General features: G+C 49.0%; 1 protein-coding gene across 14 annotated transcripts in view; it reads left to right on the forward strand.

Annotated features, from left to right (window-relative positions):
- The first annotated feature begins 11,729 nt into the window (after positions 1-11,729).
- PCBP3 (poly(rC) binding protein 3) overlaps positions 11,730-23,735 on the forward strand; it is a 229,948-nt gene continuing 217,942 nt past the window's right edge. For 7 of the 14 annotated variants that reach the window (XM_027548021.1, XM_027548035.1, XM_027548014.1 and 4 more), the window contains exon 1: positions 11,731-11,916. The gene's annotated coding sequence lies outside the window, so the exon portion shown is untranslated. Of the gene's footprint in view, positions 11,917-23,735 lie in introns of all 14 variants that reach the window. The other 7 variants (XM_027548126.1, XM_027548108.1, XM_027548098.1 and 4 more) reach the window with 4 other exon arrangements.

Raw genomic sequence — 23,735 nt, forward strand, 5'->3', positions numbered from 1 at the left:
CAGGGTGGGTTTTCATCTGCAAGGCCCAGCCTGGCCTTCTCTTCTGAGAGGCTGGGTGTCCCCAGGGGGATGGACTGAGGGCTGGGCTCTCATCCTCATGGGGCTGGCCCTGTGAGTGACCACCACTCACCTCTCATCTTGGCCTCTTGCTCCTGTGGTCAGTGCACAAGCCCCGCCCAGCCCTGGGCCCGCCGTTATAACACCCCACAGATACGATGACCTGCAGCAACACAAAGTTACTCTCTCACACTCTGGAGGCCAGAGGCTGAAATCAGGATCACCAGGCAGCAATTAGGATGAGGCAGGGCCACACTGACCTCAGAGGCTCTGTGCTAGCCCAGATCCTGGAGGCTCCCAGCCGCCCTCAACTCGTGGGTGTGTCACTCAGCCCACCCTCCCTCCACGGTCATCGTTGCCCTTCCGTCTGTAGTCAGAGCTCCCTGGACTGCTCTCTACCAGGGCACAAGGGCAGGGAGGGCTCACCTGATAATCTAGAACCATCTCTCATTTCAACATATTTGACTGAACCCCACACACGGGGCCCTTTTCCCACATGGGGTCACACTTACAGCTCCAGGGGGGCCAGGCTGGAGGAGGGGCCTGGTGGAAGTGGCCATGTTTGAGTTTGCAAACAGAGGGTGGAGGAGCACCCCCCACAAACACTCCAGGCCTCTGCCCTCCCTTTCCTCTTCCTTCTGCCTCAGCTCCTTCTTCTCCACAGCTGGTGCTCAGAACCTACTGGACAGCGGGGTGGCAGCACGTCTGGGTCCCAGGACGGGCTCACAGTCCTGCTGACTCACACTCAGCTCCAGCAAGCTTTCAGACAGGTGGGCTGCCCCCCCAGACAACTCGCCCCACGGTCTGGCGGCTCACCCCTCTTGAAGTGCTCTCACATGACGTGTGGTGCTGAGTGCTTCCCACGTGAGCCTGTACCCCATCAGGACATGGTGTCCTTGGCCCTCTGAAGAAAGGGAACTGGGCTGAGAGGATGCCTGAGCCACAGGCCAGAGGTGGTGACACGGGGGGCTTGCAGCCCCCCAGACTGTGCCCGATGTCTGGGAGGAAAGTGACACAGGGGGCTTGCGGCCCCCCAGACTGTGTCTGCTGTCTGGGAGGAAGGCAGAGCGGGAGGGGGAGATTCCTCAGGCCTGGCCCTCCCCACTATGTGGACGGACAGTGAGACCTGCCGTGGCCAGGTGGTCCCGCACTCCCAGCAGAGCGCTGAGATCACCCTGGGAGGCAAGAGGACCACAAGCAGACGCAGGGGTTGGCTGGTGGTGGGGTTCAGGGTGCATCAGGCCCTCGGCGGCCCCATCTTCTGGGCCGGCATTTCATTACTTAACTTCTCACGTAAGCAGGTCGCTCAGAGGGGTATGGATTTCCGCAACTCAGGAAATAAACATCTTTGCTTGGCAAAGCCGCTCTGGGCAGCGTCTGTGCCGGGCAGCTTAGGAGGAAAATAAGCTTAAGCCAAATACCTCAGTTTCAAGTGACAGGCGGGGAGCACAGTGTGCCGTTTCCAGAACCCAGGGTTTAATCCGGAGGCCCCCCCACCCGTTGCCGTGACATCAACTCCCAGAAAGGATCAGTCACTTCATCCCCGTCAAGATGATCTGCAAATTTCCCCCTCAAACATTTTAAAGCGGAGTTTTGTCCCAAAGTAAGTGTCGTCGTGAGAAATGGAGGGAGTGACAGAACACGGCGCTGTGGGGCCCAGCTCCTGCTGAGATGCCTGCTTCCTGGCTCTGGGGACTGGATCCTCTGGGCGACAATCTCCCCTGCCCCCCAACTCCGGACTGCTGCACTGCTGAGCTGTTAATCCCAGGGCTTAGGAGGGCCTGTCCCAGCTTTGGGTTGATTAAAATTCTACTTTTACAGAACTTTAAAGGCACAGGCGTGGTTGGTGGTGTGTGGCTGTTTCTCTTGTTTTTAGTAAAATGCAGTGATAAGCTGCCCACCCTCGGCGAGGTCCTTGGCAGGCGGAGGCAGGGTTGGGGGGCACACCCCATAGCTCTTTTCTTGAGAGAACAAGGTCACCAACTTCACACATCATGCCAGTCTGCCACATGGGAAACAGTTACCCTAACATATAGGGGCTTAAAGCAATAGCTGTCGCGTGTCCCTGTCTGCTAGGCTCAGGATGGATGTGTCTCCTCCAGGCGGCTCCCCATCACTGGCATTAGATGACGGCTGGGTGACCTCTGAAGGCGGGCTCATGGCTGGGTCTGGCCCTGGGCTCCACAGAGCTCCCACTGTGTCCCCACGTCTCTCTGCGTGGCCTCTCCAATCGGCAGCCTCAGGCCAGCCTTGCCCTCTGCCGCAGGGCTCCAGGGCAGGTGGCCCGAGAGAGCCAGGGAAGAGCTGTACTGCCTGCTCCTGCCTGGCCTCACACGTCACACACTACCTGGTCCACCCCGTCTGGGCCAGGGGAGTGGACACACGTGTCTCCCTCATGGGCAAGCTGCATGTCCAGGAAGGACCTGGGGGAAGAACAACTGTGAGCTATGTGCTCTCCTCACCGCTCCAAGAGGGTGCATGGCGGTCAGCCACCGCGACACACTGGCAAGTTCCTGCCATTCAACCTCAGAAGAACAGGCGCCTTCAAGTAGCATCGACCACGTCAGGCACCAGTGACATCCAGTAACTCCATCCCCACGGGCCCCCAAGAGATGGCTGTCACTGTCCCCACATGACAGGGAGGGATGGCTTCCTGTGCTCCGAATGAGAAATAACAAACATTGTCCATGTATAACTCCTGGCATTTCTTCTGCCGTTTTCAGTTTTCCTCTTGGCACTTTGTGTATTTTTTAAAACTATTTAAAAAAATTTTTATACAACTCTTTAATCTGGTGAGTGGTCTTAAAACTTTTTTTGAATCATCTACCAATCAGTAAAAAGCATCTGAACAAATTCTCCCCAATGTATGTGATCTAGTTAAAAAAATATGTACATGACCAACTGTGCTAAAATATTAAATACACAAGAAAACATATATACTAAAATGAGAAAGGATGAGATAAAATGAGATTAACAATCTTTCAAAGTGTTCATTTATTATTAAAAACACTTTGCACTCGATTTAACATTATTACTAATTTAAGATGAATAATTATGATGCTATTTCAGGAGGCTAGTGTGAACAAAGATGCTCGTCCCTTCTAACACCTCATCCAGGCTCTTTGCAGAAGTGGGCTTCTCTGGATACTCGGCTGCCACAGCTGAAGAGAACAGCTCCTGAAATATGTAAATTCAAATGAACCAGAGCGTCATAGGCTGAACATACAAAATTGCAACAGTTTGTTTCTGTCCATCCATAAGTTATGCAAACGCTTCGGTGAGATTCAGCTGGTGAATTTCCATCTTCCCTGGGACTAATTACTTCCCAGGTGGCTCAGTGGCAAAGAACTTGCCTGCCAGTGCAGGAGACATAAGAGTCCCTAGGTTGGGAAGATGCCCTGGAGGAGGGCATGGCAATCCACTACAGTATTCTCTTGCCTGGAGAATCCCATGGACAGAGGAGCCTGGCGGACTACAGTCCCTAGGGTCACAGGGTCAGACACCACTGAAGCGACTGAGCACGGCACAGTGGGACTAGTCGAAGTTCTTACAAACTAAGAGTTGCATCAGCGTATTTTTAACAAATGGATTCAAAACTCACTGAAAGTTTTTACTTAGAAAATTTTTTAACAAATTAGAAAAAAATGTTTCTGTATTTTAAAACTGAGCAAATATGAGAACATTAAAAGTGACAGATTTAACAGGTTTTAGCTACAAATTCACATGAAGTCAAAAACAGTTCAAACATTGCTTTTCGGAGCACAGCATCTGTTTTTTTTTTTTTTTTTTAAGGGAAGTTATTTTAAACTCTTAAAAACCTTCCTTTCACCTCAAGATTACCAGAGCTCTTCTAGTCTTTTGTTGAAAATGCCCAACAGCTCCCAGCTCCCAGTCCTGATGAGGACACAGATCCCGCAGTCGGTTCTGCATCGCAAGGTGGCCTGCGAGGCTGTGGGAGCTGCCGGGCCAGCAGCACTGTTGAGCCCCACCTGGGCTTGCGGTGTCAGTGTTGTCTGCAGGCTGCCTGAGCATGTGTGTGCACAGGTGTGCGTGTGTGCAGGTGTGTGCATGCAGGTGCATGTGTGTGCCCATAGGTGTACATGTGCACACAGGTGTGTGTGCACTATGCACAGGTGTGAATGCACGTGTATCTGCACAAGCACTTATAAAAGTGAAGCAGCAGCATCTGTGAAGCCACATCACTGGGCACAGGTCCCCTGGAACACGGCCCCTTAGACCCCTCTGGCCTGGTCTGCCTCTCCCTGTAGTACCAGGTGCCCCAGGGCCTGGGAAGGCGTCCATGCGAATCCCGTGCCCCTGCCTTATGGACCACACCCTGGGGTCCCGCACCCTGGGACTTGCTGCCAGACTTCCTACAGAGTGTCCCTGGGGCAGACTCAGTCAGCAGTGTGTCCCCTGGGCTGCGGCAGGCCATGCGGGGGCTGTTTTCAAATGTGGTGGACACAACTTGGCTCAGCGGGCTGGGTTGTCCACCCCAAGGGTGGGACATGCTGTAGGTGGGAGGGGCGGGTGGGAAGGGCTTGAGGCTGTGGGGCCACAAACCCCACTGCACTGGGAGAGGCGAGTGGAGCAGAGTCATGCATTCATCACGATTTGTTGTTGAGTTCAGTGCTCAGTCATGTCTGACTCTTTGCGACCCCATCGGCTGCAGCACACCAGGCTTCCCTGTGCTTCACTACTTCCCTCCTGGAGTTTGCTCAAACTCATGTTCATCGAGTCAGTGATGCCATCCAACCATCTCATCCTCTGTCACCCCCTTTTCCTACTGCCCATCATCTTTCCCAGCATCAGGGTCTTTTTCAGCTCTTCGCATCAGGTGGCCAAAGTATTTATTGGAGCTTCAGCTTTAGCATCAGTCCTTTCAATGAATATTCAGGGTTAATTTCCTTTATGATTGACCGGTTTGATCTCCTTGCAGTCCAAGGGACTCTCAAGTGTCTTCTCCAGCACCACAGCTTGAAAGCATCAATTCTTCAGCACTCAGCTTCATCAGGCTCGTTCCCTACAAATCAAGGAGGTACCCTCCCTCTCCCCGGTGGGCGGATCCCAGGTGGTGCTGCCAGTTGGTGGGAAGCAGCCAGCTGATTGCCTTCCTGGGGTTGAGGTACTGGGGACTTGGCGCCACTCATTGACCCCCGTTTCAGCACAGACCCTGCGCCCTGAGGATGGTGACTGAATCCTGCGGGGTGCAGGCCAGAGCTGGCGCCTCAGCTGAGCCATAGCCAGCCTTCCCCCCATCCTCACTAGGCTGGCTGCTGCTGCCTGGTGGGTGCACGGTGTCACCAGAGAGTTCCAGAGTCACGTGCCAGTGTTCCCACATGTGCTGGAGCAGCGTGTGGCTGGGACTGGGAACGTGCAAGCAGAGGGCCCTCCGCCTCCACCCTCGGGACCTGAGCTGGGCCTGCGCAGAGGTGGGGAAGGAGACGTGCCCGGCTGACCGGGATCAAGGTCCTCCTCAGCAGGAGCAAGAGGGGTGGGGACAGAGCAGCCCGTCCCTCAGTCGGACCACTGAGCATGGCACATGGGGGTGGGGAGGAACCGACCTCGGGCTTGTCCGGATGTCCAGTTGGAGGGGGAAGGGACCTGCCTTTGCACTCCACCTGCCAAGGGAACCCATTCGCTGCTCTGGTTCTGGCCACACGGCCTTGTGTGGGCCCTGGCTCTTCACCTTCAGGATGGTGGGCAGGGCGCCCTTGAGAACTTGTGATGTCTCTTGATCACCTTGTGTTTGTTCGTGGGTTTGCAGATGCCCCTCACCTCCCCACCCCCTTGGCTGGTAATTGGGAGAGGGAATTCACAGACCCCTCTGGGAGCCAGATCAGTTTGTGATCCCTTCACAGCGAGGGCTTCTCCCCCAAATTTAATTTTTGATGGTAATTTTTCAACATTTACATTTCTGAACTTTCACCTTACCATTCTCACCAGAGGTCTTTGACAGAAGGAGTAGAGTCCAGTAAAGTGGAGGGCAGTGCAGCAGAGAAATGAAGACTAACTGGAGCCTAAGAAAATTGGGGGTTCCAAATAAAGAGAGGCTTGGGGGGTGGGGTTGAGCCTATCCCCTCATCCTCTTTCTATGACAGAATATTCAATAAGCAATTCTGTGTTTTCAAATTTGTCTCCACTGATGTTATTCGGGGATTCTCTGGTGGCTCAGATGGTAAAGAACTCGCCTGCAATGCAGGAGACCTGGGTTCGAGCCCTGGGTTGGGAAGATCCCCTAGAGGAGGGCATGGCTACCCACTGCAGTGTTCTTGCCTGGAGAATCCCCTGGATGGAGGAGTCTGGTGGGCTACAGTTCATGGAGTCGCAAAGAGTCGGACACAACGGAGAGATGATTATTTTTATCAACAGAAAAGGCTCACGTGACTTTCAGCAAAAAAGCAGCCGATGAAGAGTTTTTTTAGAGCCTTAGGTGTCTGTAGTGCAGAGCTTGAGAGCCCACCCCACCCAACCCCGGGGACCAGCGACTTCCTCCTGAAGCCCTGCGTGGAGGGAGGGCTGCGGAGACAGAGACAAAGGCCGAGTTGTCTCTCCGGAGCCCAGGCGCCCTCAGGGAGAAGGGCTGGGGCTTTGGCTGACACTTTCCCAGAGCTGAAAGTCTTCCTGAAATAAAGTCCGGATGAGCCATGACGTCACTGCTGCTCGGGGAGGTGTGTGCAGACGGGTGTTTCTTTTCTGAGCAAAAAGAAGGCAACATAGACTTTCTTGTTTACGCAAAATATCAGAAATCTTGCTCAGGAGAAAGACAAAAGCGGGGCTGCTCTGCTTGCAGTGGGGGAGGGGAGGCAGCAGAGGGTCTGGGGCTCGGGGGCAGGGCCAGTCCCTCTCTGCCATCCTCTCTCTCCCTGTCTCTCTGTTTGTGTCTGTCTCTACGTCGGTCTCTGTCTCTGCCTCTGTCTGTCTCTGTCACTCTTTCTGTCTCTCTGTTCCTCCGTCTCTGTCTGTCTCTCTCTGACTCTGTCTCTTTCTCTCTCTGCGTCTCTCTGTCTCCATGTCTCTCTGTATCTCTGTCTCTGTTCTCTCTCTCTGTCTCTTTGTGGGTGCGTGTGTCTTTGTCTCTCTGCTCTCTCTCTGTCTCTGTCTGTCTCTCTCTGCCTCTGTCTCTTTCTCTCTCTGCGTCTCTGTCTCCGTGTCTCTCTGTTTCTCTCTCTCTGTCTCTGTCTCTCTCTGCGTCTCTGTCTCCGTGTCTCTCTGTATCTCTGTCTCTGTCTCTCTCTGTCTCTTTGTGGGTGCGCGTGTCTTTGTCTCTCTGCTCTCTCTCCGTCTCGGTCTGTCTCTCTCTGCCTCTGTCTCTTTCTCTCTCTGCGTCTCTGTCTCCATGTCTCTCTGTATCTCTGTCTCTGTTCTCTCTCTGTCTCTTTGTGGCTGCGTGTCTTTGTCTCTCTGCTCTCTCTCTGTCTCGGTCTGTCTGTCTCTCTGTTTCTCTGTCTCTGTCTTTGTCTCTCCCTGCTGGAAGTGGCTTGTTGGCCCTGGAGCCTGACTGTTCAGAGCTGGGAGGTGCAGTCAAGGGCAGTCATGACTCACGGGCTCTCGTGTGCGGGGCCAAGAGCGGGGAGGTGGCTGAGCCCAGAGTACTGGGGGTGCTGGAGTGCAGGGCGAGCCCCTGCCTCTGTCACAACAGACTGTGGGGCACAGATGTGCTCATTCCAGGCTGACACCTGAGCCGATGGGCTGGAATTTTTCTCACAGGTGCAAAGAAGAGCCCTGTTCACCCCCAGGGTGTGCGTCCTTTGGGGTTCAGAGCCCTGGTTCCACACGTGATCTGAATCCAGCTTCCCAGCAGTGGGGGTACCTTCCATGTCTACCCCGAGGACATTTTGTGGCCTCTGGTCCCTCAGATCCACAGGACTCTCTGCTGGGTGTTGTACAAATCTGAGGGGACAGGGTCTCTTGGGCGCGCAGACACAGGGCAGGCTGTGGTTCAGGTACAGGGAGGTGTAGGGTGCAGGTTAGCTGGCCAGGCGTGAAGACGGCAAGGCGGAGTCCTGGCGGCCTCAACTCCTGCTGACGATCCCTTCTTGTGTGTCTCCCTCGGATGCCACCCATGCTCCTCTCTCCTGCCTCTGGTGCACATGTCCACTGTCATTTCACCCCAGCTGGGGCACCTTGGACCCTGGTTGGCCTAGCTCTGCTCTGGGCAGGTGCGGCCTCTGCCCCTGGTTATGGGCCAGGGAACAGGGTCCCCTAGATCACCCCTCATCCAATCACAGCCAGATGCTGTAGCAGTGAGGTGAGGTAGGGCAGGTGCGTGCTTTGGACTCTGCGTCATGTGGGAAGCACCGTGTGTGCAGCCGGTGTACTCCCCTAACCAGGGCAGCTTGGGCACAGACTGGTTTACTAGCTTTCCGACTTTCACTCCATCAGTTGGCAATCAGAGTCAGCTGTGAGCCAGCCAGGGCAGCAGGAACTGGGCTGTGGGCCTCGGAAGGCCCTTCTGCCTCTGGCTCTGTGAAGGGGATTTTAGCAGCAGCACCTCAGTCCTCGCTGGGCAAACTGTGTCACTTGGTTCAGGCTGAGCGCCGGGGTGGTCTTGAGCACCACGTGAGTTCTCACTGCGGAAGGCCAGTGACGCCCCAGGCCCACAGCAGACTCAGGTCAACTGCTCCAGACCTCTCTGCGTGGCAGGGCTGCTGGGGGCTGTTCGTGAGGGTACTGGGGCGGGGGGCCTCACATCTGGAAGGGTGTTGGCACAGATTACTCCAGGACTGCTTTCTGCTCTTAGCTGTGTTCCCACCCTTTCAGTTGACTGATCTGGAGCCCACGCCCCAGGCTCCAGCCAAGATAATGTGTTCACCCCCTCCCACCCTCCCCCACTCTCCAGCCGCAGGGGTGTGTGTGAGAGTCAGAAAGGCTGAGTGCTGGGCTTCATCTGACATCATTCCAAGCAGATGATAATTACGCGGTCCCTTCTCTCCCAGCTCCCTGTGCCCCCAACAAGACACCAGGGAGTTATTTATAAACATGGGCCCCTGGGGGTGCTTCTCACGGGAAGGATGGTGGTGGTGACATGATCTAAAGGGTGCACATACGTGCGTCCTCAGGGTCTGTGGAGGGGAAATGCCTGGAGCACAGGGCAGAGTTCTAGGCAGGGCAACCTGCTTAGAGGGGAGGAGCCTAGACCTGCTCCAGGCCCCCAGCTGCTGTGGGGGTGGGGACTGCTCCCCTGCGCAGCCTGGCTTTCAGAGATTTGCTAACCTATGATAATATGCCAGCAACATGGATTGTCTTGTGTGTCAAGGGCGGAGGCACGAGAAGAGCAGCTTTCTTCCTCCTGGGGCTGGCAGGAACTGGAAATAATTGAGAGTTGTTAGGGTCCAACATGCTGTCCTGAAAACACTATCATTACTCTCCTAATGACTAACTGTGTCTCAGGAGGCGAGGAAGGCAGCTGAGAGGCCGAGGGCTCCTGGGGAGGACGGGGAAGTGGGCGGCTGGCAGCCTGTAATCTGGGGTGAGGGGGCAGGCTGAGGGTGCTCTGCCTGCACACCTGCCCTGTTCTGGCCTCTGGAGTAAGGTCCTAGGGTACCTCTGCCCCGACCCCTGCCTGCAAAGTCAAGGTGAGGTTAAGCCCCATTCAGGACATAGCACATTCTTACAGCCCTGGTCTCTGGGCTCCCTCTTCTGGGGCTGAGGCCTGCCCTTGCCCCATTTGTTCACTTCCAGCCTCATGTCTCCTCGGGACCACCCAGCCAGGGCCTCCACCACCTTATTCTCCTGCTGTACCTTCCTCCCTCCCCCACGGTGGTCCTTCCAGGGCACACAGTTAACCACGTCTCCCTGCTGGGACAAGTGTGACAGGTGCCCCCTGCGTGGCTGAGACAGAGACCCTCTTCTTAGGGAGGACTCACACCCCACATTCTGCTGGGACTGTAGCCTCTCCCAGCGCTGCTGCCCTTCCGTGGGCCCACCCACAGCCCTCCAGCCTAGGCTCTTTCTTTCTTAAAGCTTGTCTGTGTATCACACGAGTGACACGTGAAGACAAATGAGCACACAGCTCTTCCTGCCCCACCCCCTACCCTGGGCTTTCACTGACTGCTGCCCCGTGTCTGGGGTGGACAGTGTAGACTTTCTGAGTGTTGCCCAGCTTTGTCTGCTCTGGGTGTCAGTGGGGTCCTTTGTGTACTGTGGTGAGGTTCTGGGCACTAGGATCACTTTTAATGCTTCCTCAGAAAGAAGCGGTCATAATGGTGACTCTGAGAGTGTCGGCTTCCAGCGATCCACAAAGGAGTTCACAGAGGAGAAGCCTGGGAAATGCCTCCTGCCCCCGTTCAGGAGCAAACAGTACTGATGGGGCCATGAACAGGACTGCGCAGAGGACGAGGCTGTGTTCCCAGGCTAATCCCCAAGCCCGGGCATGGTGGCCTGAGTGCTGGGACCTGGGGTCAGAAGTCCCACCGTCCTGGAGGTATCTGGCCTTCTGGTTGACCCCTCCACTTTTACAAGGCCTAAGGAGGCTGGGCTGGGCTGAGGGCCATCCCTTCATGGATCTGGCGGGGGGGGGGTCCAGCTCTGGACAGGGGTTCTGGGGAAGGGCAACATCCCAGAACCCTGCTGGCTCCCCTGCCCAGTCAAGGGCGGCATCACCGGCGGCAGTACCTGTGACCTGGCTCGAGTCTTTAGTAGGTGGGCTGCAAGAAATAATCCTCTGCTAAGAATAGCCGTAAGGCAGGGATGGGACACTGGGGTTCAGTGCCTCGAAAATGACCACAATAGAAACAAAGTAAAGCAGAACGCAGTTCAGGAGGGATAGAAAAAAGGGTGACGGGACAAAAACACCTGAGACATCCACAGTCCCCTCCTGTCACCTGCGGACAGGTGTGCTGACCAGGCCCCTGAGAACATACATGTGCACGTGCACCGCGTCCTGGGTCTGCTAGGCGGGTAGGCGGACATGTGCGGCCAGACTCAGCGATTCTGCAAAGCGGGATAAGGGGCACCAGGCGGGGGACCGGGACAGGTGGGGGTCTGACTCGTGTCAGGCGGGGGGATGGCGGGGCGCAGTCCCGCTTTCGCGACCGACGCTGGACCCTGCTCCCGGGGCGGAGCGAGGTCAGGCGCGCACCTGGCGGGTGCAGGGGTCAGGCATCTCAGACCGTCCAGACCCGCCCCTGCCCCTGCAGAGACCCGCCCTTTCCCTCCGCCCCTACCGGTACACTCCTCCCCCTGCTCCTACTTCCACGGTCCCGGGACCCGCCCCAGGCCACGCCCCCCCCAGTAGTCCGCCTCCTCCCCATTGATGGTCTCATCCTACCTTGCACAACACCCCTCCTCCTCGCCCGGTTCTGGGGCCCTCCCCACCCTACCGAATCTGTGGACCCGCCCCCTTGCCTCTCCCTTGACACCGCCCCGGTGGGTGGACCTGCCAGCTCGAGGCCCCGCCCCTTTCCATTGACGTCTCCCTCCCCGCATTGGGCTCCGCCCGGATCTGGCCCCGCCCCCCCAGTGAACCTCCAATGGCCCCGCCCTGCCCCGGCCACGCTAATTGGTTTCTTTCTGCGGAGCTTCCTGAGCTTCGATTGGCTGTACTCGTCGCCGTTCCGCTGTTCGATTGGCCTGCGGGGCCCGCTTTCGCGAGGACCTGCTCCTCGACGGGGCGGGGCCAGCGGCGGCGCGCTGCTCAGGATTGGTCAGCGGCTCAGAGGGGGCGGGCCCACGCCGCGCGCAGTGCCTCGCCAGAAGCGCCAGGAGCAGCTACTGCCGCCTCAGTCGCCTCAGTCGCTTCAGGCTTGGTCGCCTCAGGCTCAGGCACCACTGGGATCTTCAGTCCTCACCCCCCAGCCCCGCCCCGGCCGCCCTCCCGTGGGCCGGCCCGCGGGCACGCCCTCTGCCGCGGGACAGGTGAGTGATAGCGGGCAGGGCCGGGGATCGGGGGGTGGGGAATCGGCTGGAGTCCGGGGCCGGGGTCGGGGGTCGAGGGTAGGGGTCCCGGCCAGGGTCGAGCCGGGATCGTAACCAAGGATCGGGAACAAGAATCGGGGGTCGGGGGTCGGAGTCCTGGCCGGGATCGGCGCGGGGGATCGTGGGTCCAATCGGGGCCCCAGACCCCTAACTGGGGTCGAGGTCGAGCCGAGATCGAGGTCGAACCAGGGGTCGGGAACCCGTGACCGGGTTCGGGGTTCGGGCCGGGCAAGGGGCGCAGGTATCCGCCAGACCGAGCTCCGTGGAGAGCGCGGCGGACCCCCGTGGGGCCCGGACCAAGTTGGGCTGCCGCGGGGTCGCGGGCCGGGCGGGGCGGGGCCGAAGGCGGGGCGGGGCGGTCCCGGAGGACCCGGCAGCGCCCCCTCCTCAAGTTGGCGCCGGGGCCGCGCTGCGAGCTCACGGGATAGCCGATCCGGACGGAAACTGGGCGCCGGGAGGGTTTCTGAGTGAAGTGACAGTGCGGCTTCGGCGAAGCGCGGACCCCGCCTGGGCCGCCCTCCGCGATCAGAAGTTGTAAACAAGGATCGCGGGGTTCAGGCTGGCCTGTCAGCCGGTGTCTGCCGCAGGTCTGCTCCGTACTTCAGGAGGCTCACATTTCAAAACGGTGTAAGTTTCGTCGCGTCTGTCTGAGGAAAGATGTGAGGGAAAGCGCATGGTTGGCGCTGGGCTTGGGGCGGCGGGCCCAGGGGAGGGAAGGGGCGCGGGGAGCTCGGGGCGGCGCCGGGACCGAGAGAGGGGATCCGCGGGTGCCCTTTGTGTCCCTTCGCTCACACTCCCAGCATCTGCCGCCTCGACTCGCGTCTGCCTCCCTCCGTGACCAGAGTCAGAGCCTGGAGCAGGGCACCTGCGGCGGTGCGGCCCCCCTCTTCTGGTTGCTGTATGTCCTTCTTTTATTTTGGGGTGGGTCCAAAAGTGTTCTTATTGTTCCCATAAATGTTTCACTCTGGAAGTATTGTTTACTGAGAGTGTGTGTGTATGTGTTTCTCCGCTTTTACTTTTTTACTTAGTACTCCGAAGCACTTGCATAACAAATTTGAAAGTTAACAAAAGCCGGGTCTTAAACCTTGTGCCTGAGGTTGATTATCTTTCCCCACCTTCTTTTGAGGCAACACGGACTTTCGGGTCTCTTTGGCTCTGCATGTGGGCTAAGGGCACTCTGGGGTGATGAGGATTTCTGATGTGTAATTGACTAAAAGGAATCCTAGGGCAGCAGGGCCTTGATGAGAGACGTTTACAGACTAGACTGGGTAATAAACAGACCATGCAATTCACACCATTCCTCTGGCACAGGTTGCCCTCATCCTTCCAGAATTTAATTTGCTGTCAGGGGTGAGCTGTTGCCCTGTTTCTGTTCTTTGAACTTGTCTTTAGAATTGGGAACCAAAGGAAGTGTGCAAAGGTACTTTCCTATTGAAGAAAACTAACTTCCAGTCCTCTCACGCGCAGGAACAACTCATATCATCATAAAATGTCTCAGAGATGTGCATTTTGGCCCAGAGACTGTTTGAAGAACATTGATACTCTGGAGGGGTTGCTGGCAGAATCTGAAACAATCTCATTGATCCTTACATCAGGGGAATTGGAGTAGTTGTGAGTGTTCAGACCCGGAGATCCACCTGATATCAAGGGGTCTTCAAATACAAGTGCAGTCACTGACTGACATTGGTCACTTTTGAGCACTAATGTTCTCTTGTTTGTAGATGCTGTTATTTACACAGTGCAAGTTCATTACAAGTGTGTTAGGTTTTATATAACTTTATGCATGACACGGAGAAGTCAATGGGACCCCACTCCAGTACTCTTGCCTGGAAAATCCCATGGAAGGAGGAGCCTGGAAGGCTGCAGTCCATGGGGTCGCTGAGGGTCAGACACGACTAAGCGACTTCACTTTCACTTTTCACTTTCATGCATTGGAGAAGCAAATGGCAACCCATTCCAGTGTTCTTGCCTTGAGAATCCCAGGGACGGGGGAGCCTGGTGGGCTGCCGTCTATGGGGTTGCACAGAATCGGACACGACTGAAGCGATTTAGCAGCAGCAGCAGCATGCATGGCAACCCACCCCAGTATTCTTGCCTGGAGAATACCCATGGACAGAGGAGCCTGGTGGGCTACAGTCTGTGTCAGACACAACTGAGTGACTAAGCATAGCATGTGTTTTCTTAGCTAATACTCAATATTATAAGGTTTTGAAAAAAGGTTTGCTGGTAAAAGGAGTTTTTGTTTTGTTTTTTAGCTGAAAAGATTAGATAGCCTGTGTGGAAATCAGGGCTTTGTGACTGATATTGCCACAGGTGGTGTTAATTAGTGGCAGTGTTGGACTTTACAACATCACTTTTCCAGATATCTTCATTAATACTCAGAGTTGGAGAAAATACACAGTTTTATGATTACATTTTAAGGGTATTTATGAGAAAATTTCACCATATGGATTTATTTTGTTCCATGTTTAAAAGAGCATGCAGTGTTTATATTTGCAGAAGTCCCACAAGTCCCCTTGAAACAATCTAGCCATTCAAGGTTGGACACTGTTTCTATTCTGGCAGTTTCACTTTCTGGACCTGTAGTCATGAGTCAATGGCAAACTTATTCCTATGTTCACAGAAATCTCAGGGCTTTTTCACAAAGCAGATTTTGGTAGATGAAAGTTGTGCATCCCTTTGGTAAAAAAGGCTGTCTTTTAGGCCATAACAAAGAAAAATACCTGCTCGTGTATTAGAATCAATCCCAAGTTAAACATTAGAATGAATACTGTACCTTTCTGGAGGGCTCTGGAGACAATGGCTCCTCACTCCAGTACTCTTGCCTGGAAAATCGCATGGACGGAGGAGCCTGGTGGGCTGCAGTCCATGGGGTTGCTAAGAGTCAGACATGAGTGAGCGACTTCACTTTCACTTTTCACTTTCACTTTTCACTTTCCTGCATTGGAGAAGGAAATGGCAACCCACTCCAGTGTTCTTGCCTGGAGAATCCCAGGGACGGGGGAGCCTGGTGGACTGCCGTCTATGGGGTCGCACAGAGTTGGACACGACTGAAGCGACTTAGCAGCAGCTGCAGCAGCAGCTGGTGTTACTTGTCAGCGCTGGCTGCAGAGACTCTTAAAAGCTCCCAGCCCCACTGTCCATGGTGCTGAATACATGCCCGTTTATTTCTGGGTTTTTCTTTTTTTTTGGTCTCAAATTTCCTTTCCAGTGTGAGTGTGGTTTTGGAGTTTTAAAATGAATTTCAGGATTCACACTATTAAAGAAGAGTTGAACAAAGGAATCCTATTGGACCTGAATGGAAGTATGCCTTTTAAAAACTCAAGGCATATTAATATCTCTTTTTCTAAAATGTTGATAATTGTGCTGATTCAACCTATGCTTTGGTTAGTCCCCTTCACCCCAGGTGAGAATTTTCCTCCTACAGTATGGACATCAACTAACAAGCCATTGAAATTAAGTGAGACCCTGTTTGCTTAACTAACACCCTCTTTAAAAATGTACTCTTCACTAAAATATACATATATATTTGTACATAGAGGCACTTTACTTTTCCCTAAACAGAGTTGGGGTTTCCCTGGTGGTTCAGTGGTAAAGAATCATTCTGTAATGCAGGAGATGCAGGCTCAGTCCCTGGGTCTAGAAGATCCCCTGGAGAAGGAAATGGCAACCCACTCCAGTATTCTTGCCTGCCTGTAGCAGTTAGAATGAAGGGTGTTAATCAGTTGACTTTAAAACAAATTATCCTGAATTGTCCAAATGGGCCTAAAGTTGTCACAAGGGTCATTAAATATGGAAGAGAGATGCAGAAAAGTCAGTGTCAGAGTGCTGTGAAGTGAGGAAGACTCTACCCTTCACTGCTGGTTTTGGAGATGAAAGGGATCATGAACTAAGGAATACAGGCAGCCTCCAGACTCTGGAAAAGGTGAGAAAATTGATTCTCCAGTCAAGCTTCCAGAAAGGAACACAACTGGGCTGACACTTTGATTCTAGCCCATTGAGACCTGTGTCTGACGTCCTCCCATCCAAGCACTAACCAGGCCCGACCCTGCTTAACTTCCAAGATCAGCTGAGATTGGGTCCGTTTAGGGTGGTATGGCTGTAGACTGACTTCTGACCTCTTGCACTGTAAGGTAATTAATTTGTGTTATGTTAAACCATTATATTCAATGGAAAATTTTTTAGAGCTGCTGCAAGAAACTGATTTGGGACTCTGCTCTAGAAAGTTTCAGCTGGGGAAATTTAAAGAGGAAGTAACCTGGTCAGTTTGGCTGTAGAAGATAAACAGATCCAGTTGCTATTTAGGAGGAGGTTGCCCTAAGTTAGCAGGGTTCTGATCCCCAGTTTCATTTCCTGGCAAGACTGGTTTCTGACATTGCGTTAGCTGGCTTGAATCCCAGTTGAAGTTTTCCTCTAAGCATCCTGCTCAGCCTCCACCCCTTCTGTTGCCATGTCCCACTGGTCCGCTTTTCCCTGTGCTGGGAACACAGGGGAGAGTGGATCAGGTATACATCTATCTATGCATGATATTGTGGGGATTGTGGGATCATAGGGTAGGCCCAGTTCCAACCGCAAAGCTGTTGCAAACAACGTCCCAAAGGTTTGTTTCTTCATTTCCTTGCTGATCCTTTGTAATTCAGATGTTTAATTGTTGTCCGTTGAGTAGATAATGAAACATCTCACTGTTTTAATTTCTATTTCCTTGATTACTAGTGAGTTTGAGGATTTTTTTACCCATTTATTGGCTTCCTGAGTTTTCAAGTCTATAAATTGTATTCTTATATTGCTCGTCTGTTTTTGTGCCTGGGTTATCCTTTTTATAGCTTTTTTGAAGTTCTTTATATATTTGGATTCTATTTGTGTCCTATTTTTTTATCCTTTTAAAAATGCTATTTTGATGAACAGATGTTTAATTTTAATGTCGTCAAATTTATCAATCTTTTTCTTACTGTTTGTGGTTATTAAGTCTTATTTAAGAAATTGTTTGTTACCTCATGGTCATAAGATATGCTCCTCTTAAAGATTTTTAAAAAATATTTCCTCCTTATATTCTACTTTGAACTTATTTTTGTATGAAGCAGGAGGTAGAGATATGATTTTAGATTTTTTTTCCCTTCTGCCAGTACTGTTTATTGAGTACCATTCTTTCCCCAGTGATTTGCAGTACTGTCTTTGAAACATACCAGACCTCACAAATGTGTGGATCTGTTTTGAATTTCTCCATGTAAATAGTTATAATTTCATTTCTTCCTTCCTAGTCCTTAAATCTTTTATTTTATTTTATTTTTTTGTCTTATTCCCTTTGTTTGGACCACTAAACAAAGTTGCATAGAAATTGTGGTAAGGCTATCCTAATATTATTTTTCAGTTTAAAGGCAATGTTTTCAAACTGTTAAATATGAAGTTTGTTGTGTACTGGTAGATTCCTTTTATTAGGGTAAGGATGGTCTTACCTAGTAAATATTTTAAAAAATCATTTATAGATTTTTAATTTTATCAGGTGGTTTCTTTACCTATTTTATAATTTTACATATTTTCTTCCTTGAACTCTGAGGTGAAATATTTTAAAATTTTAAATCATCATTAGTATTTTTAATTTTAAATCATCATTGGTTTCTTGGGATCAACTCTACTTTGTCATGATACACTACATTTAAAAATTATTATTGGATCCAAGTATGTAATCTTTCACTTTTGATTTTGGTATATATTTCATAAGAAGTATTGATGATAATCTTTTCTTATATTGCTCTTAATCAGCTTTGGTATCAAGATGATGCTTCATCATCTCTGCAGTAATTTCTGAAAGGGAGAGATGTTTGTTCCTTGGAAGTTTGGCAGAACTGCTTCCTAAATGTTCTAGATGTGGACCCTTTTAGAACATGGAGACACTTGCAGTTAATCACTTTAGAAGCTGGTCCATTCTGTTCACATTTTTTTGGCTGGAGAGAGTCATTCTGGATATGCCTAGTTTCAAATGGAGCAGGAAGGTGGAGTCTTCCATGTTCTGGAAGTTTAGAACAACTGGAGACTGGTAAATATTAGTAATATTTAACCACACTGTGGAAGCTAATTGATGTCTGTGCTGCCAAATAAGCCAAAATTAAAACTGTGTTCCTCTCGAGGTCTTGTTCCAAGTTTTTCCAAGTATGTTGTCTATCAAGGGGCCAGTTAGATTTCTTGTGAACAAACTATCCTGCTCACTTTCTCCAGAACCCATCTTGGGAGTTCCTGCTTCTCTACCTCTCCTCATTGCAGAGGAAATATCTCTCATTCTCATTCCTTTCCCCTGATCAAAATCTTAATCATCCTTCACGGCTGGCACAGGACCTGCTGAAATCCTCTACATGAACTCTGACTCATTGTGAACATTCCCATCACTTTTTACAGTACTGTCCTACGTCAGAGATGCAAAGGGCAGGATTCAGTTGTGTTTATGAGTGGTTGGTTGATCAGAAGAGTCTTCACATCCAAGTGCAAGCTTCTCTCCTTTGTCTGAGCTCTGCAGTGGGAAGCTAGGTAGAGTGGACAGACTGTGTGAATGAAGTTGAGCTCACCATGTCCTCACCTTCTAGTATTCACACCTTGTTTAATACCCCCATCCCCATTGAGGTGGGACCTGTGACTTGCTTCTAACTAATGGAATAAGGCAAAAGTGATGGGACACAAATTCCATTATTATGTTACATTATGCGATTCTGTCTTGCTAGAAAATGATTTGCTGTTGTTGTTGCTTAATCACTAAGTCACGTCCTACTCTTTGTGACCCCGTGGACTGTAGCCCATCAGGCTCCTCTGTTCATGGGATTTCTCAGGCATGAATACTGGAGTGGGTTGCCATTGACTTCTCCAGGGGATCTTCTCAACCCGGGGATTGAATCTGCGTCTCTTGCATTGGCAGGTGGGTTCTTTACCACTGAGCCACCAGGAAGCCCGGAAACTGATTTAGAGAGTCTCTCTGCTGGCTTGAGTAAGCGCCCAAGTTGGAGAAGCCCACGTGGCAGGAACTGCAAGGTGGCCTTTAGGAGCTGAGGGCCACCTCCAGAGACAACCAGTGGGAAGTAGGGACCCTCAGTCTTACAGCAAGGAAGCAACTTCCACCAACAACCTGAGTGAGTTTGGAAGCAGATTCTTCCCCAGTAAAGCCTGCAAATGAGAATATAATCTTGCCAACATCATGACTGCAGCCTTATGAGACCCTAAGCAGAGGACCCAGTCAAGCCTGTTCAGACTGTGGCCTTGCTACAGTTTGTCATGCAGCTGTAGAAGACTAATGCACCAGATTTGTACTGACCTCCCAGTGACCTCACTAGAAGTGGGTTTAGGCTGATGAAGGTTGTTTGAATCTATTGGGGATAATCAATTTTTAAATTATTAAAATCTTTTTCTATTTATAAAAGAATTGAAATAGGCAGAAAGTATAAAGCACAAAATCAACATCATCTATAATCTTATCACGCAAGGATAGCCAATTTTTTCTACTTTTATATAATATATGATATGCATTTCCTCAAGGTGGGATTCATTCCATAACATGTTTTATGAACAACTTTCTTCTTTGTAGATAGTGAACATTTTTTGCATCATATCATATTTTTCTAAATTATTATTTTGAATGACTGCATAATATTCCAATGGGTATCCCAATTTATTGAACCACTTTCATATAGCTGAGCATTGATGCCATTTATAATATTTACCTTAATGAATAATTCTTTGATAAGTATCCTATACAAAACTCATTGTGTGTATCCTTGATTATTTCTGAAACAGATTTCTAAAGGCAGAATTCTCATGTCAAAACTTGTAGAAGTTTTTAAACTTTTTGATATTAACCATACAGCTTCCAGTGTTCTTTAAAAAGTGTACAACTCAAGTATCTGTTTCTGTAACTCACCACATGGGGATAGGACAGAACTATTGATTTTTCAGCATTTAGATTCCTGTTTTCCTAACCCTGTTTGCAAAGTGCTTTTAAATTATTCATTAAAGTGCAGTATTCTATTTATAGACACATTTGTGTATGAGATCGCTCCCTTAATGTCTGGGCAAAAAGCCTTTGAATTGCTATTATCACATCCCTATCTTTGCAAATCCTTTTCTACTCCTATCCACCCTTTCTTTGTTTTCAACCAAATAGAGACACTGAAAACAAGGTTTTATAGTTGAAATGGTTACTCAGATGAAGTGGCTCTTCTGAATGAGCTCTTGTTCTTTTCTTCTCATCGTTCATTAACTAGTTGACTTCAAAAAGATGAAAGATCAGAAAAGTATTAATTACTAATTCAAAAATACTTCTTCCTGATTCATAAAATAAGGAGTGCTTATTTATAAATTTTATGAAATAGTGATTAGCATCAAAAGCAGAATAAAATTCTTTAATTCCACCACCCACAGATGACTACAATATGAACAAAACTTGTTCATATTAGCCTATTATCATTTATCGATTAGATGCTGATTACTAATGTTTTAGGGGAAATTTTTGAGTCCATGTCTATGAATGAAATTGATCTGTAATTTTCTTTTCCTATAGCTGTTCACCGTCTAATTTGAGATGAATGGTTACTTTATCATTTGCAGCTTTTATCTTTTACTAGTATGTGCATTTAAGGTGGCACGTTTCCTTATAAATGTTTCAGCTGCATCATACAGAGTTTGATTTGGTGTATTTTCATCATTGTTTAGTAAATGCTATGCACTAAATTGTTCTTCCCTCAAATTCCCCTGCTGAAGCTCAAACCCCAGATTCATGGTACTGGGAGATGGGGCCTTCAGGATGTGATTAGGTTTAAAAGAGTGTGAGGTCCTTATGAAGGGATTAGTGCCTTATAGGAAGAGACCAGAGACCCCCTTCTCTCTTTCCTTGCCATGTGAAGTCACAACAAGAAAGCGGCCAGCTGGAAGTGAGGTAGTGGGCCTTCACCAGAACATGACCATGTCAGCACCTTGATCTCAGACTTCCCAGCCTCCAGAACTGAGAAGTAAATGTCTAAGCCCCCAGTCTCTGGTATTTTGTTATAGCAGCCTGAGCTAGTACAATATAATTTCCATTATGATATTTTTCTTTGATTTGTAAGTCATTTAGAAGAATATTTTAAAATTTCCAAACATCTGCATATTTTATTTTATTCTTTTCTATCACAACTGAATTGCCCAGGGATCATGCTCTTTATTTTAATCTTTTGAAATTTTCTGATGTGCCTTATAGTAGAATATGGTCTATATGTTTTCTCAAATGTTCCTGTGTGCTTGAAAAGAGTTCAGTTCAGTGTTCTATATATTCTATTCAGCTAACTCGATAAGCATATTACTCACGTCTTCTGTTTTCTGACTGCCTTTTTGTCTGGTTGTTATATCTGTTACTAAGATAATTACACAATTTCATTGTGATTATGGATTTGTCTTATTTCTTCTTGTAGTTATGTCAACTTTTATTTATATACTTTGAAACCATATTATTAGGAGAATGCAAATTTAAAATTGTTATGTTTTCCTGATGAATTCAGACTTTAATTATTATGAGTGGTTCTCTTTATCTCTAGTAATGTATCTTTGCCTTTTTGTTGTAGTGTGTCTAATACTGTTATGGCTATATCAGATTTCTTTAGGCTCATATTTGCATGAAATCTTTGTTTTTTATCATTTTACTTTCAGCCTTACTATGTTTTTATACCTTAGATATATCTCTTGCAAAGGTTATACAGTTAGATTTTTTTCATCCAATCTGATTATCTTTGTCCTCTAATGGGAGCATTCAACTCATTTACATTGAATGTAATTACGATCTATTTGAGTTTAAATCTACAGGCCTATTATATGTCACTCTTGTCCCATGTTTTCGGTGTTTATTTTTCTCTCTTGTGTTATTTGAAACTAGTATTATGATTTTGAAAAATCATTCTGCTTTTCCACTTTCTCTAGTGTATTGGAGGTTATATATTCTATTTTCTTTTTGTGGTTACTATGTGAATTAGATAATGTGTTATTAACTCATCCAGATAATTCATTTATACTTTCCTCTTGGGCCATCCAGAGATCACAGTTTCTTAGAATACTTAAACTCCATTCTCCCCTCCAGATTTATGTGTGCTTGTAACTGTATATTTTAATTCTATATGCTCTTTTTAAACTCAATGAAGTAACATTAACAGTGTTAATATTTAACATACTGTCCATGTTCATTTAGATTTACTCATCCTGATAGCTTAGTTGGTAAAGAATCTGCCTGCAATGCAGGAGACCCTGGTTCAGTTCCTGGGTTGGGAAGATCTGCTGGAGAAGGGATAGGCTACCCATGCCAGTATTCTTGGGCTTCCCTTCTGGCTCAGATGGTAAAGAATCCGCCTGCAATGTGGGGTGGGTTCAATCCCTGTCTCCCCTGGAGAAGGGAAAGGCTAGCCACTCCAGTAGTCTGGCCTGCTATACTATACAGTCCATGGGGTCGAAAAGAGCTGGACACAACGGAACGACTTTCTCTTTCACTTATCTGTTCTTTGCTTTTCATTGCTCTCTTACATTTCTGACCTTTATTTTGGGATCATTTCCCTTCTGCCTAAAGAGCCTTCTTTAGAAATTCCACTTTTTGCTTATCAACTGATAGTAGACACTCCTGATTTTTCTAAAAGTACTTAGATTTCACTTTTATTATTTAAAAAATTCCTTTACTTAAAATTTTGGGGGGTATATTTTACATGTGTAAAATTCACCTTTTTAAAGTTTAGATTCAGTGGTTTTTGGTATTTACAAAGTTGTACAACTTTCATCAATACCTAATTTCAGAGCATTTTTATCAATTTAAAAAAAACCCTCATACCTCTTAACAGTCACTCCCCATTCCTCCCTTCCCCCAGAACTTGGCAACCATTACTCTACTTTCTGTCTATAAGATTTTGCTTAATATGTACTTTTCATATGGGTGGAGTCATAAATATGTGACCTCTGGTATCTAGCTGCTTTCATTTACTAGAATAATGTCAAGGTCCTTCCATGATCCACCGTAGCATGGCTGATTAGTATGTATGGATAGATTGCATTTTGCTTATCCATTCATCAGTAGGCAGACATTTGACTTTTTTGCATTTTTTTGTCTATTATGAGTAATGTGCTGTCAACAGTCATGTGCAAATTTTTTTATGTACAAATTTTTGTATGAAAACATGTTTTCATTTCTTTTGACTATATACTTAGGAGTGAAATTGCTGGGTCAGATAATAACTCTAACTTTTTGAGTAACTGCCAGACTATTTTCCAAAGACGCTGTACCATTTTATCCTACCAGCCATGCATAAGTGTTCGTTTTTCCACATCTTCATCAATACTTGTTATTTTCAATTTTTTGATTGTTGCCATCCTAGTGGGTGTGAAGTGGTATCTAACTGTGGTATTGATTAGTATTTCCCTAATAACTGATGCTTTTGAGCACTTTTTTGTGTGCTCATAGCCATTTGTATGGGAGAAGGCAATGGCACCCCACTCCAGTACTCTTGCCTGGCAAATCCCATGGACGGAGGAGCCTGATGGGCTGCAGTCCATGGGGTCGTGAAGAGTCAGACATGATTGAGTGACTTCACTTTCACTTTTCACTTTCATGCATTGGAGAAGGAAATGGCAACCCACTCCAGTGTTCTTGCCTGGAGAATCCCAGGGACGGCGGAGCCTGGTGGGCTGCCATCTATGGGGTCGCACAAAGTCGGACACGACTGAAGCGACTTAGCAGCAGCAGCAGCAGCAGGAGCAGCAGCCATTTGTATATCTTT

The sequence above is a fragment of the Bos indicus x Bos taurus genome, chromosome 1 (assembly GCF_003369695.1).
Source record: "Bos indicus x Bos taurus breed Angus x Brahman F1 hybrid chromosome 1, Bos_hybrid_MaternalHap_v2.0, whole genome shotgun sequence".
Classification (NCBI taxonomy): domain Eukaryota; kingdom Metazoa; phylum Chordata; class Mammalia; order Artiodactyla; family Bovidae; genus Bos; species Bos indicus x Bos taurus.